We start from the raw sequence: 11660 nt of genomic DNA, 5'->3' as shown, positions 1-11660 counted from the left end.
TCTGTATGATGAGAAGGAATCATGTGTCTGCCCCACTCCCTGCTATGTTGTCTCTTATCAATGTTTCTATCTTTGTCTTCTATGATTGCCCCTCCCTCAGCTACTCCCCATTTCTAAGTCTGCTAAGATAGCATTATAGCAAAACCGGGCAGGGGTTTACAGCAGGTGTTGGCCACAACACTGGTTCCAATCCTCCGGGCTGGGAAAACATAGACCAGGGCTCTAGTTTAAACAGACTGTTGAAAATTCAGTTTCCTAAACTAATAGTAATACAAGAATGCTTTTGTGCTAACATTTTCAGAATTACTGTGTTCAATGTTTAGTACTTTTGTTAGTATTTTGGACATTATTCTTTAGAAAGAGGTAAAGAAATGCTGAAGGTTACAAAAAAGGTTTCAAATACTCCGTGGTTAAAAGTCAAATGTTTGTAGACAGGCAAACAAATACAGTATAATTTGACATTGAAAGAGTTATGCTGGTATTAGTTTATGATATTCAAGTAACTTAGTTCAATGTTTACAGTAGAACTTATTGGTTAAAATTATATTCTTCTTTTAATTTCAACTAGATACAATTTTTTTCTTCAGCAAATCTCTTTGGAAATGATAGCATTCTGTACTTTGTTTTTGCTTATTTTTAACATTGTCTGTCTTCATATCATAAAACACAATATAGGCCTCCATTTAATCTCTGCAGTTAGTCTTATTTCAAATTCTATGGAAGAAGTACCTCACGGTAGTATAAATATTCTGCCACAGAATTCCTTATGTCTACGTACTTTCTCAATTAAGAATATGATATCAAACAATACTTGCTGTTTGACAGCAAGTGTCCCATTTTTATCTACGACTCTGTATTGCATGGAGATCTATCAACCCTGAACACAAGTCTGATGTGGAACCAGAAGGTGTTTGCACCTTTGAAACCTCTGGTAGGACTGATGTTAGTACTGGCATCAAAGATTGAATACGCAAAACAAAGCAGAGAACACATGCAAGGACTCCGGTGCATAAGACTTTTTCTTTTTAACTTGTCCAGATGTATGTCTCAAACCCACAGCTTTCATGAGAGAGCTTGTGAAGAGCAATGATAGCAAAAATATATGGATGTTCCCTGCATTCAGGGGCATCCACACTTGTGAAAAGACTTGAGTTTTATTTCTGGGTAAATTGGTAAAATGTGTTAAATGAAATGATGCTTATGTTACCCTATTTCCAATGCTGTAAATGTTGCATAGTAGATTATTGTCTTATTTTTGGTACATAAATGAGGTTTGTGAATTGACTCTGTTGGAGGGTTATGACTGAGAATACTGACCGAGTTAATCCTGGCCTTGAAGCAGAGTTCACCCGTGAGTTTAGTATGAGTCTCAAAGGAAGGAGTCCTAATGACTGCAACACCCACAAGAATGCTGTTTGTGGCAGTTCTGGGTTTCAGAATTAGATTCTTTCTATAGGGTTGTTGACGTTGAAAATTCTTAAATAAAACTTTTTTTTTTTTTAAAGAAGGAAACCAATTAGTCTCACTTTCATTTTAGATTAGCAACCGAGATTCTGAGAGATTAGGTGATTTGTTCAAAGTCCAACAACTGGTAGATAACAGAGAAAGGACTCTCACTGATGTCACTCAGTGACTTCTATATTAACAATCCCTTCAACACTTTCCTCCCCATTACACGTGTCAACGTGTTATGCTTTTCTTCTGCTCCATTTGTAGTCTCCATTTTTTTTTTCTCAGCTACCCCTTTGTGGATCATACTGTTGGGTCTATCAGTTAAGTAGTCTTGTTTGAAAGGCCCTGGCTGAGGTTCATGGCCCAGGCACACCCACCACCTTGGACATAGCAACTGTACCTCAAATAAGCATATGATTCCGATCAGTTATTTTTAAGGAACCAATATTAATGATGGAAGAGAGAAAGGTACCTTTTCTTCAGAGTAGGACCTGTAATTTCCACATCACCTGAATCTTCTAGATGCCATTTTTCTACTCTAGAGAGATCTTGCTGAGAATGAAGCCAATACAAAGAGAAGCAAAACAGAAAAGATTCAAGAAGCTGATATCAAAAGGGCCTCTGGATCCACCTACACCTGAACTTAAGTCCTAAACTGTTGTATTATTAAAGCTAAAAGTGTTCCTGTATTTTCCATTTTCTACCAAGCTGTGATTTTTACTTCTCCTCTGCCTTGGATACCTCTTATGCTCCACCTCACATCATCCATGTTTCTGTGGCCCTCAGGTCCACGCAAGTAAAAATTCAAAGCATCTGGAAAGCACCACCTCCCCTACATCATGAATCTCTCACTTTCTGCCCCAGGTTCCTCTCATTCTCTGATGGGGAGCTGCTGGGAACCACTATGTGCAAACTTGAAAATACAAAGGACTTCCCATCCTTTGGGGGCAAACCCTGAGTATTGGAGGGCTAGAGCTGGAGGGTTGTCACTTCCCCTTTTTATCCCTCAGGCAGTCCATTCAGAGGTATATTCTTCACAACTCCTAAGGTCCAGCCTCATTTGTCCAGTGGGGGTGAGCTAGATAGTTCACCTGATACTGGCTTCCCTCCTTCCTTGGCAGTCCCAAAGTCAACTACCTGACTGGCTAGTTTAGCTTTTGGAATTTTCTTTGTAAAAGAAGCCCAGGCCAATACAACTTCTTGGTGGCATCTAATAGATCCCATTATTCCTTTTTTGGAACTCTTGCCTCCCTTTACTTCTGAGATACTGTATTTTTTCCGGTTTTGTTTTTTTCTCTTCTAACTCCTCCATTAGTATGTCCCATACGAGCTTCTCTTCCTCCATTTTCCCATTAAATGACAGTGCTGCCCAAGATGCTGTGCTCAATCATCTCTCTGCAGTCCTGAGCTCTCCCACACCAATAGCTTCACCAAATACTTACAGCCACTCTCTAATCTCAAACCCAGACCCACATAAGCAAATTCTCAGAGCAAAAAGATCAGTCCGTGCCATTTGGGTTCTGTTTTGATTTTTGTGCCAATTTGATGCCTAGCACTGATCTAGAAATAGCAAAATGATGGCCAATTAGATGAGTGCCTTTCACTCCTTGTTTGCTTGACCCATATACCTTAAGGGACCTCATACTTCATAACTGCACACATTTCCCAAAAGATGTTAGAGTCCATTTTCTTCTTGTCTATGAACAGAATTTTAAATAATTTTTAGAAAGCTGGGAATTAAATTTTATACTGCCCCTTAGGAACTGTAAAAAGGCAACTTTATTTAATCATTGTTAGTGTTGTGCATATTTCCTTGATGAGGGAAATTGGGAGGTTGGGGAAGGGAGAGAACAGGTGTTGAATTTGTACCTCTGAACCTCTTGGCCCTAGTCACTTCCACTAACCCCTGCTGACTCCCTGAGTCACAGGGACAGGTATAGCTTTTGGTTATTGATTTATCTGCAAAGCCCCTGGACACTGAAACTCTGGAATTCCTGTAAATTCTATGCATCATAATAGGTTTTAAGTCTGAGACTCGGAACACCTAGAATTACAAGTGACTAGGAGAGCTTAACTGAGCTCACAACTTCGTTCTCTTCTGTGATCTATAAATATAGAACTCTACTCACCAACTATGTTCTCTTTTATGTCAGCATACCCCCAGCCCCTCAGGATCTATGCTCAGAGGAAAAGAGAACTAGAGGCCAACTCAGCAGCCAGCCACTCAGACACTGTGAAGGTATGTGTTTATGCATCTTGCCAATGAGTCTTTTTTTGCCTGCTCCCAAGGTGCTAGTTCCTGAACTCGATCACATTATAACCAATTGCTGTCTGCAGAATGTAAATTCAAACCATGTTCTCTAATTAATCTATTGTGTTCCATCCAATTTGCATTAGAAGTTGTAGGAGCAATGCCTGTAATTGCTTTTTTCCATGGCTAAGCTTATTAGAGACCTGTGCTCTGAGTGAGGAGATGCTGTGATGCACTTCTAGTATTGCAACCTTGTCCTTTGGACAGCCTCTTCTCTGGATGCTCAGAGGTTAATGGTCCTGAGTCTTAAGTTTAAACTCTCTCTAGCCAAATGTCTGTCTTCTCAGTTGTAAGCAAGCAGATGCAGAGCAGAGACAAATTGAGAGGAGCTAATTATAGCAGGAGGCTCCAACTTCCATTCCTAAGACCCAGGGTTGAAAGTGAAGAGAGAATTTGACTCAAAGTCCTTTCCTGTGGACAGCAGGACGACAGTGTGTGTGGGGGGGGGGGGGGGGTGGGGGGGTGTTGGCAGGAGTGTCTCACCCGTGCTACTCCACACTCAGCCTCCAGCTATTCAACAAAATTGCTATTTAAGTGTACCTGCCTGTAGTGGCGCTAGGGCCTTGGCTGCAGGTAAATGGATCTCAACACCTTGATTCTCTAGATTCAGGATGACACTGTTTCACTAGATTTCAGGATGACACTGTGCCCTGAGATCTCAGCTCTTTCTCTAATGAGTTCAAGAAAAGTCACTGAATTTTCAGAACGTTCAGGTTTTTTCTCGCAGGAATGGGAATGACAAGTTCCAAGCTCTTAGCGTGTCGCCACTGAAAACGGAAGTCTTTATATACATTTCGATATTTTTTGGTCATCTTCTATGTTAAAATCTTAGCCTTGTTTTCCAAGTGAAACAAATTTCATGGTATTTGGCTTAATGTAAATAACACTGCTAATACTGTGCCACTAGACTTATGCTCTAGACCTTTCCTGTGATAGTACATCTAGGTCTCCATTTTTTTAAATTTTTTTTAATGTTTATTCACTTTTGAGAGAGAGAGAAACAGAGCACAAGTTGGGGAGAGGCAGAGAGAGAGGCAGACACATAATCTGAAGCAGGTTCCAGGCTGTCAGCACACAGCCCAACACAGGGCTCGAATTCACAAACTGTGAGATCATGACCTAAGCTGAAGTCAGACACCCAACTGGCTGAGCCACACAGGTGCCCCTAAGTCTCCATTTTCAAAATGCGGATCATCACACATGAAAATAGCTTTACAATACAGAAAATATCAAAAGTGTTTGGCCACTTTGGTTACTCCAAAGTTTCATCACCTATTGCTGGTGGGAGGTTAAATCGGATTTGCCACTTGTGATAAACTGTTAGGTGGTTTATTCTAAATCTGAATACATGCATAGACCCTATCACTATCCAGTGATTTTAGTTGTAGGTATATAACCAGAAAAAGGGGTAAAATATGTTCCTAGTAACAGTATTTGTTATAGCCATGAACTAGGAACAAGGCAAATGTCACTAGAATGGATAAATGAATTGTAGGATAAATATTGGAATATTATACAGCAATGAGAATTAAGGAAAAATCTCACAAACACTGAAAGAAGCCAAACAAAAAACAGTACATAGTATATAACTGCATTTAGCTGTAGTTTAAGAGCAGGGAAAAAAGTAAGCTATGGTATTAGAGATCAGGAATGTGATTTCCTGTTAAGGGTATCAGTTATTAAATGAGCACAAAGGGACACATGATGCTGGCAATGACCTATTCCTTGAGCTGTTTACATGGAGTATTCAATATGTGAAGATCTAACAAGCTGTAGACTTATGATCTGTGCATTTCTTACATGTGTATTATATTTCACTACAAAGTTTATAGAATCATAGATAATGAATTCTAGCAATCTTGTTTGGTTCATGTTAGGTTCTAGACCAATGTATGTGAAAATGCTTTGAAAAATCCCAATGTGATAGTGATGCACTGAATTATTATTACAATCATCCTCACCACTGCCGCCATCTATCCCATACTATTTACATGCAGTATAACCCCAAGTACTTGCACCTTTCTAAATCAGAGACAATTCTAGCCTATGTAAATTTATCTTAGAATAAATGAGAAATCTGATCTCAATTTGAACTTTCTCACTACTCAGATTCCTGGATTTTCTTTTTACTGCGACATTTTATGGAACTGAAGGCTAATCTAAAGCCAGTGTAAAAAATGACCATCAGAATTACCAAGCATCAGTTTCCTCATTAGACAAGGCCTCACTGGATAAGAAATATAGCCCTTCTCTACTCTGTTGGTAGAGTTGTACACACGTGGCTTATTATTGTCACTTGTTCCAGAGAGTATTTTTTCTCCATATCCTCTCCATTCTCCCTCTCTGGTTTACAATATTGAGGCTATTTGGACAACTCATAGGGTTCAAGCCAATCTTGACAAAACCTCTGATCCTTTGTGCAGTCTACCTTGGACGCCTAACTTTTATGATCCATGTAACTGTCCTTAAAATGGTTCATTCTGCAGACAGAAACCCAAGCCCTTTAAAAGAAGAGAAAATATGTTAGATCAAAGCTATAAACAGCAAGGGGCACTTGGGATGGATTAGAAGATGAGCTAATGGGATGCAAAAGTAGATGATTTAGATGGTAATTTTTAGCAGAAAGATAATATCTTAATGGTTTAAGATCTTTTTCTCCCACCATACATTCTAAGTGCCAAGAAAGCAGGAACAAGACTGCATATGGATCATTGACTTCCTGGTGATTATGCCCAGTACCTAACAGGTTCTCAAATGAGTGAATGATAGCTGATGGAAACATGGAGATTTATTCGGTTAAAACTATCCTGAGGACAACTAGTTAGGCCAAACATAGAGGCAAATATCAGTAAGTAGAAAGGGGAATGGGGAGGAAGCCCAATAAAATGTGAAGATTTAAAACATATAGAATGGGGAAATTTGAATATCATCTATCTGATAAGGGATTTGTATCTAGAAAATCTAAAGAATGATTACAACTCATTTACAAAAAGACAATTCATCTAATTTTTAAATGAACAGATTTGCGTAGATATTTCTCCAAAAAAGATACACAAATGACTAATGTGTAAAGACACTCAATATCATTAGCCATCAGAGAAATGCAAATCAAAACCACAATGAAATCCACTTTGTATTCATTAGGAAGGTTAGAGTCCAAGAGACAGATAATTATAAGTGTTGGTGAGGATGTGAAGAAATTGAAACCCTCATACATTTCTGGGAGGAAGTCAAATGTAGCTGCTTTGGAAAACAGTCTGGCATTTCATTAAACAGTTCAAGAGACTCAACCATATGACCTAGTAATTCAACTCCTACATATATACCCAAGAGAAATGAGAACATAGGTCCTCACAAAAACTTGAGCAGAAATGTTTATAGCAGATTTGTAATAGCCAAAAAGTAGGAAAAACTCCAAGTGTCTATCAATGAAGGAATGAATAAAATGTGGTATATCCATATGATGGAATACATTTGGCAATTTTGAGAGTGAGGGGGCACACAAGCAGGGGAGAGGGGTAGAGGAAGATAAAGAGAGAATCTTAAGCAAGCTCCATACTGAGCACAGAGTCCAACATAGGGATTGATCCCATGACCTGAGCCAAAATGAAGAGACCTGAGCCAAAATGGCTCACATGACTGAGCCACCCAGGCACCCCACATTTGGCAATTTTAAAAAGGAAGTATGATTCATACTACACTATGGATTAACCTTGAAAACATCATGCTAAATAAAAACAAAGAGACCCAAAGGACCTTCTATTGTATGATTCCATTTATATGAAATATCCAGAATAGGATAAAAAAGAAAGATCAGTGATTTCCTAGTAGTAGGAGGCTACTGCAAGTTGGTAAGAGCTAAGGGATATAGACTTACTTTGGGGGGTGATGGAATGTTCTAAACTGTGGTGACAAATGAATAATTCTATAAATATAGTAAAAGTCACTGAACTGTACACTTTAAATGAGCCAGTTTCATGGTTTGGGAATTATTTCTCAATAAAGCTGTTTGAAATAAAAGTGTGATCATTGAGATAGGAGACTAGGCACTCCTGAGAACGGCAATAGTAATAGAGAAAGGGTAGTTAAAAAAAAAAAAATCAACGAAGAAACTTCATGTATGTAATTATCTATTTTGCCTATAGGGGATCTCAAATTAATCCTTGACTCCAGGGTAAAACTAATTCCTCCTAAAATTGGGGGGCTTATTTTTCCTGCACATATGCAACTGTAAATGCAGAAGAAAATATGAATAAATCAGGACATGCAAAAGCAAATTATGATAAACCCGTTTAGTACAGATTCTAATTTAATCATGAAAAACCAGGACCTGTAAGTCAGATAAATTAACTTTTCAGGAAAAACCATGTCCTGGCTGGGTCCATGGCAATCACATCATCTCTTTGCCAGAATGTATTTTCTTTCTCCAGGCAGGTCTCTCAAATAACCCCCAAATATTCCATTAAGAGCATTTCCCTTTATGCATTCCTTTGTAGTTCAGTCATTGTTGCTGATACAATACTAACAGACCTTTTCTTTAAGTCAGACTTCCACTTATTAAAGCCGTGAGACAAAGAACATGTCCAGAAGTCTGACAATTTCTAGTCATTTTTTTTCCAGACGTGTCTGCCATTGTTAGTTTTCTTTCTTTCACAAATAAGATGTCTGCAGAGTTACAACAAAGCATAACATTTCCTGTCTCTTAGCTTGAAGAATATAAAACTCCTAGCATTTTCTAGACAACTCCAAAAGTTCATCTAATATTTAGTAAAAATTTTAAAAACTTTCAGTAGAGATTTATGGAGCTTCTCTGCTTTTATAATAAAAATTCTGTGTTCTTACTATGAAAAACTATGAAACTTAGGGACAAAGGATGATAATACAGATTGATGTCCAGTAGGAGAGACTGTTTAGATCTCTCCTATTCTCATTTTGCTCTGCTCTTCTAATCAGGCTAGCACATAAACTGCCCTGACTCCTTAAAACCTACCTGGTCTCATGTATAGGTATATGCAAATTCTATATGATAATGGGAATAAAGTTGGCAAATTGACACATTTTGCTATTTACTGATATTAAGTATTACCTGAAGGTTAGAAAGGATCTGAAACATCATACAGTCCAACCATATACTGATGACACTTGAATACCTTCCACCAAACTTCCAGTCCAACTCCTCAAACACAAGCAGTCAATTCTATTTCTATAAAGCTCCCACTGACTTAAAGTGCTTTATAATTAAAATTATTCTAGATCTCTTATCTTAGAGCCTACATAAAAGCAGCCTATATATTATCTTACTTAATATTTCATTGACTCCCCACAAAAGTACAATAAATTCAATAACATTATCTCCATTTAATACCTACTCAAAGCGAGACTCGAGTAGCTTACTTTTTCCAGGCTCATGCTGCAAGGGGGTGGGGGAGCCAAAGGACCTCCAATTCTCTTTACTTCAAAGGCTTCTACTCATTCAGGAATAATTCCCCATTCTTTCAAACATTCTGCACCCAAGATTTTTAAAACTCTACTCAATGTACCCTCATATGGTACTGTTAATGTGTGACATTCGGAATTCAACACTTCTAGAGTGATCTTATCAGGACAAAGTAGAACAAAAGCATCACACCTCTCTCCACAATTATATCCATGGAACATCATCTGCACTTACTGATTTTTTTATCAATGGTAGGAGTTTGGGTGGTTTTGTTATTTTACCAGTAATATTTCAACAGATATTTCGGGAGCATTCAGAGTGCCTTTCAAAAGCTCACAACATTCACTTCCATTCCCTTTTTTTTAATGTTTATTTTTGAGACAGTGAGCATAAGCTGGGGAGGGGCTGAGAGGGAATCAGAGGATCTAAAGCAGGCTCCACACTTACACCAGAGATCCAGATCTGGGGCTTGAACTCAAACTGTGGAGATCATGACCTGAGCCGAAGTCCAATGCTTAACCAACTGAGCCATTCACAGACCCCTATTTCCATTCCCTTGATTTGCAAATCAGCCATGTTAGGCAGGTGGGGGCAGTTATGAACTCTAGAAAAAGTTGAGAGAGACAATCCTAAAAACACTGCAGAGGTAGAAGTGTGACCTGACTCTATGCTGATCTCGTCACCCCAATCTCATGTTCTATTCACCACACAACACTGAGAATCAAAACTGAGTGCCCTACCCTTTCAAGCCCTAATTTTATATATATTATTGTAACTTCTTCTTCTCTGTAAGCAATTGTTTTTAAAAGTTCATTATACATCCCTATGCTTCATACTGTGTAACTTCACCTTTTTAGGTACAATTATCAAGATCTGAGAAGTTAGCTTCTATGTGCTCCATAATAAAACATCCGATAAATGGCAGCAAATGCCAAAGCAGAATTAAAAGTCTCAGAGCTAGGGTTAATGGGTTGTTTTTTTTTTTTTTTTTTTTCAGCATTTTAAGTATGTTGCATCATTGACTTCTATTCTCCATTTTTTTTTTTTGTACAAGTCTGCTGACATTCTTAATGTTGTTCCCCTAAATACATCATTTATTCTTTCCCTAGAATAGGAGTTGGCCGCCTTTTACTGAAAATGGCCAGATAGTAAATAATTTATACTTATGTGGTTCTGCTTCTAGATTATAGACATTTTCCTGCTTGCTTCATGGTTATTTTTTGACACCAAACACTGGGTGTAAAAAAAAAACTAGTATCAGAGACTGAATAAATAATGTTTATTCCCAGAGAAGGTCACACAACTTCCTTTCTCAATTATCTTGGTGAGGCTGACTCTAATCCATTATTGAGCTGTGTTTGGGCTCTGTTGTAGCTTTAGAAAAATTCAGTCTACCATGGTCTTCAAATGTTTTTATGGTGGGAATACAGAGTAGAGCTTCAGATCTGAACACCACCAAGACTCCAGAAATTGTCTTATGTTTTACAGTCGGTCACTAGCCCTCTGAGATATAGCAGCTGTAGTTGTGAACCCTCAGCTATATGACTGAATAATCACCTTTTGGGGCTCAGGTCATGATCTCATGGTTCAGGAGTTCAAGCCCCACATCAGGCTCTCTGCTGTCAGCACAGAGCCCACTTTGGATTCTCTATTCCCCTCTTTCTCTGGCCTTTCCCTGCTTGCATGCTCTCTCTCAAAAATAAACATTAAAAAATAGTAATAACCACCTTTCAGGTGTCACTTGAAAGTCTCACTTTCTATCCCTGCAACTGGTTTTCTAGGCTTCATGGAATTTCTACACCTTGTTCTCACCCTTTTCAGTGAAAACCTGGCATATCTCAGGACATTCTCTCTCAATACTTCTGCCATATCACAATCCTAATTAGGTGATTACTGTTCCTTTGGTATGGCCCCGTGCATCCTGGGGGAAGGGCTGAGATCTAACCTAGCTCTCTGCCTTGTCCTCATCCTTTGAGGTTCTTATCGTCATAAAAACCCCATGCACTTCAGGATGGAGGTGGGGATCTTGCTCTGTTCTTCTGCCCTGTTTTGTCTAACTGCTGACTTACATTCAGGGAAGTAGCATTTTGCCTGAAGAAAGTGCTCTCTCAACTACGCCTCTTCTTTCCTTCAGGGATGTCCTTTTCTCTGCCCCTAACCTTTGGTATTCTATCCCTGTGCACCATGGGAAATATGCAGAGATTGGATGTGTATCTGCTTTACAACCATGGATCCCTGAGATTTCCATTCATCATGTCTGTATACATTTGAGTGTTAAAAATAGAAATCAGGCTGATTACTCCTTAGCCACATCAGAGGGGGCTTAATCCTTTACATCATGTCCCTAGGGATGACAACAGCCATGACACTCTTCATTCCTAGAAACAGCCTTTTCCTTTCTGAAACTTAGCTGATTTGTATTTTACTTGTTCTAAGTTACTTTTTAAAACTTATCCAGTT

At 38.6% G+C, this 11660-nt stretch overlaps 1 long non-coding RNA gene across 3 annotated transcripts in view; it reads left to right on the top strand.

The window, feature by feature from the left end:
- Nucleotides 1-3522: 3522 nt before the first annotated feature.
- Nucleotides 3523-11660, top strand: part of LOC144613945 (uncharacterized) — a 108696-nt gene continuing 100558 nt past the window's right edge. For all 3 annotated transcript variants that reach the window (XR_013551449.2, XR_013551447.2, XR_013551448.2), the window contains exon 1: nucleotides 3523-3691. This is a non-coding gene — a long non-coding RNA (uncharacterized LOC144613945). The remainder of the gene's footprint in view (nucleotides 3692-11660) is intronic.

The sequence above is a fragment of the Panthera onca genome, chromosome D3 (genome assembly GCF_046562875.1).
Source record: "Panthera onca isolate mPanOnc1 chromosome D3, mPanOnc1 haplotype 2, whole genome shotgun sequence".
Lineage (NCBI taxonomy): Eukaryota > Metazoa > Chordata > Mammalia > Carnivora > Felidae > Panthera > Panthera onca.
Note: the sequence above shows the minus strand (reverse complement) of the source record. Positions and strands in the feature narration are given on the sequence as shown.